At 44.0% G+C, this 4,187-nt stretch overlaps 1 pseudogene; it reads left to right on the forward strand.

The window, feature by feature from the left end:
* The first annotated feature begins 263 nt into the window (after positions 1-263).
* On the forward strand, positions 264-2,692 carry LOC150030294 (uncharacterized; annotated as a pseudogene).
* The last annotated feature ends 1,495 nt before the right edge of the window (positions 2,693-4,187 follow it).

Raw genomic sequence — 4,187 nt, forward strand, 5'->3', positions numbered from 1 at the left:
GTAGGTAGTCTGGGAGAGAGTGTGACAACTTGGTATCAGAGCGGTTAGCTCCATGGGAAATGAGACAGAGCAGTTAGTGCTTAGAAGAATCTAGGAAGTAAATAGTTAGACGTTGAGTCAGTTCAAATAGAACTAGCATAGTATGGTCCAAATATGGATAAGAGTGAATCCAATCAGGACTAAAATGTGGGTAGAAGTTTAGTATCATGCATCTGAGTTAAGTATCTATAGCATGTCTAATGTGTTAATAAGTTATAGGAGTCATGCCACCACGTACCAGCAAACAACGCAGGCAGAATCAGGATGGGACGCAGGATCCTACCCAAGGTCAATCTGAAAGGGGAACCAGTACCCCGAGAGTTCAGATTGGAGCAGGAAACAAGCAGTTTTTAGATCTACACAAGAGGTAGGTAGGCCAGAGACAGTAGGGCCTAGTGATCCGGAAAAGATGTATGGAATAGAACGGCTGAAGAAATTAGGAGCCACAATGTTTGAGGGTTCCACAGATCTAGCTGACGCTGAGGTTTGGTTAAATATGTTCGAAAAATGCTTTGATGTGATGAGTTGTCCTGAGGAGTGAAAAGTCAGATTGGCCACATTCCTGCTGCAGAAGGAGGCAGAGGGATGGTGGAAATCCATATTAGCCAGGCGTAATGATGCACATACGTTAGACTGGCAGACTTTCAGAGGCATATTCGAAGACAAGTATTATCCCAGCACATACTGTGAGGCGAAGAGAGATGAATTCCTGGGGTTGAAGCAAGGGTCACTTTCAGTGGCCGAGTACAAGAGAAAGTATACCGAGCTTTCACGGTATGCTGATGTGATTATGGCATCTGAGAGTGATAGGTGTCGAAGGTTTGAAAGATGGTTGCGTTTTGAGATACGTACCTCGGTTATAGCTACTGCTAAGTGGACAGATTTTTCTCAGTTAGTAGAGACTGCCCTACGTGCAGATTATAACAGAGCAGAGTATAACAGAGGAGAAGAGTGGAGCCTAGTCGTGGGGCTTCAACAACTAGTGGTTTTCGAGGTCGTGAGCAGCGGAGGTTCACACTTGGAGTGAATGTTTCAGGCCGTCAAGACTTTAAGCATCAGTCTAGTGGCCAGTCATCGAGGCAGATGAGTTTAGGTAATGCCTATCAGAGGCAGAGCCAGAGAGCACCCAGTCAGTCTGCTAGTTCAGCAGCAAGATCGCGGATGGAGTCTGTTGCTAGTGAAACCAGGAGAACCCCATGTGCAAGTTGTAGCAGAAATCATCGGGGTCAGTGTCTTGTTGGTGCCGGTGTGTGTTACCAGTGTGGACAGCCAGGGCATTTCAAAAGAGACTGTCCACAGCTGAGAGCAGTAGTTCAGAGGGACTAGGACGTTGAGTCCCACACAGCAGCCGAGAGTCTTAGTGGCTGCAGAAGAGGGCACCAGTGGTGCAAAGTAGAAGGGAGTTATGGGGAGACCTAGGCAGTAGGGAAAAGTCTATGCTATGACTCAACAGGAAGCAGAGGATGCACCAGACGTGATTACTGGTTCGGTTTTTATTTGTAATGTACCTGCACGTGTTTTATTAGATCCAGGTGTTGTGCATTCCTTTGTTTCTAGTATGTTTCTAACTAAGCTGAATAGGATGCTAGAGCCTTTATCTGAGGGGTTAGTTATATACACTTCAGTTGGTGACGTTTTACTAGTCAATGAAGTGCTGTGTGATTGTGAGGTTTTAATAGAAGGTTTCAGTATGCTAGTGGATCTTCTTCCACTAGAGTTGCAGGCGTTGGATGTAATTTTGGGAATGGATTTCTTATTCACTCACTATGCTTCTATGGATTGCCATAGGAAGGAAGTGACTTTTAGGAAACCAGGTTTAGCTGAAGTGGTTTTCAGGGGTGAGAGGAAGATTATTCCTACAAGTTTGATTTCAGCTCTGAAAGCTGAGAAGTTGTTGAGAAAGGGTTGCACAACGTTTCTTGTACACGTAGTAGAGGTGTAGGAAGAAAAGCTGAAACCAGAAGATGTTCCTGTAGTGAACGAATTTCTTAATGTTTTTCCAGCTGATCTATCAGGTTTGCCACCTGATAGAGAGGTGGAGTTCACTATTGAATTGTTACCAGGAACAACACCTATTTCACAGGCACCATACAGAATGGCTCCGAGCGAGCTTAAGGAGCTGAAGGTGCAGTTACAAGAACTAGTTGACAAGGGATACATCAGGCCTAGTGTATCGCCTTGGGGAGCTCCAGTGTCATTCATGGTACCCTCAGATTATGCATTGATTAAAGGCAGTTAAACAAGATCACGATACGTAACAAGTATCCTCTAACACGCATTGATGACTTGTTTGACCAGTTAAGGGGAGCAGCAGTGTTCTCTAAGATTGATTTGAGGTCAGGATACCACCAGTTAAAGGTTAGAGAATCAGATATTCCTAAGACAACATTCAGGACGAGGTATGGGCACTATGAGTTTTTAGTGATGCCATTCGGTTTAATGAATGCGCCAGCGGTTTTCATGGACCTCATGGACAGGATCTTCCATCAGTACTTAGATCAGTTTGTGATAGTGTTCATCGATGACATACTAGTTTACTCAATTGACAGGAAAGCCCATTAGGAGCATCTGAGGATTTTTCTACAGACACTACGTGATAAACAGTTGTACGCTAAGTTCAGCAAATGTGAGTTCTGGTTGAAACAGGTAGTGTTCTTAGGGCATGTAGTTTCAGCGGACAGAGTTAGTGTTGATCCGCAGAAAGTGGAAGTTGTTGTCAACTGGGAGAGACCAACTAGTGCAACAGAGGTACGTAGTTTCCTAGGCCTGGCTGGATACTACATATGTTTTGTTGAGGATTTCTCACGATTAGCATTACCCTTGATAGCTTTGACAAGGAAGAATGCTAAGTTTGAGTGGTTGGATAAATGCGAACAGAGTTTCCTGGACCTGAAGAAGAGATTAGTGACAGTGCCTATTCCGACACTTCCTATAACAGGGAAGGAGTTATTGATTTATTGTAACACTTCGAGGCAAGGATTAGGTTGCATGCTTATGCAGGAAGGGAAGGTAATAGCTTATGCTTCAAGGCAGTTGAAGAAGCATAAGTGTAATTACCCTACCCATGATCTTAAGCTAGCAGCAGTTGTTTTAGCACTGAAGATCTGGAGACATTATTTATTCGGTGAGAAATGCCACATTTTCACAGATCATTAGAGCCTGAAGTATATCTTTGATCAGAAAGAGCTGAATTTGAGACAGAGGCGATGGCTAGAACTGATTAAAGACTATGACTGTACCATTGAATACCATCCGGGTAAGGCTAACGTAGTGGCCGATGCATTAAGTAGGAAGTCGAGACTTTCGAAAAGTGCCTTGTGTGGTATTCGAGCAACCTGGCTAAGTGAGTTAAGAGGTTTCAGGGCGGTTGTGACTGTAAAGAGTTTAGGGAGTCTTTTAGCTCAATTTCAGGTTAGGTCTTCTCTAGTAGCAGAGATTGTGAGAAGACGGCCAGAAGATAGTAATTTACAAAAGATGCTTGCAAAGTCCAAGCAAGGCTCAGAAGCAGAATTTGAGTTGAGAGCAGACGGAGCCATAGTTAAGCAGAGAAGACTATGCATTCCGAGTATTAGTGAGCTTAAGGGTGCTATACTAGAGGAAGCTCATAGTTCAGTTGACGCTATGCATCCAGGAAGCACCAAGATGTACGGAACTTTGAAGAAAACTTATTGGTGGCCTGGTATGAAGCGAGAGATAGTCGAATATGTTGATAAATGTTTGATCTGCTAACAGGTTAGACCAGTGAGACAGAGGCCAGGAGGACTCCTTAATCCACTGCCAGTGCCGGAGTGGAAGTGGGAGCATATTGCCATGGATTTTCTATTTGGATTACCTCGTACTGCTGGTGGACATGATAGTATATGGGTAATAGTAGATAGACTCAACAAGACAGCGCGAATTTTACCGATTAAAGCGACGTCTACACTAGATCAGCTAGCTAAGCTATACGTCGATAAGATTGTGAGTCAGCATGGAGTGCCAGTGTCCATAGTTTCATATAGGGATAGTGTGCAGAAAGCAATGGGAACAAAGTTGAAGTTTGGTACAGCGTTTCATCCTCAGACAGATGGTCAGTCAGAGAGGACCATCCAGACCTTAGAAGACATGTTGAGAGCATGTGTCCTTCAGTTTAAGGGAAGTTAGGATAC

Source organism: Benincasa hispida, unplaced genomic scaffold (assembly GCF_027475165.1).
Source record: "Benincasa hispida cultivar pf3 unplaced genomic scaffold, pf3_genome.v1.1 HicScf332, whole genome shotgun sequence".
NCBI classification, from domain to species: domain Eukaryota; kingdom Viridiplantae; phylum Streptophyta; class Magnoliopsida; order Cucurbitales; family Cucurbitaceae; genus Benincasa; species Benincasa hispida.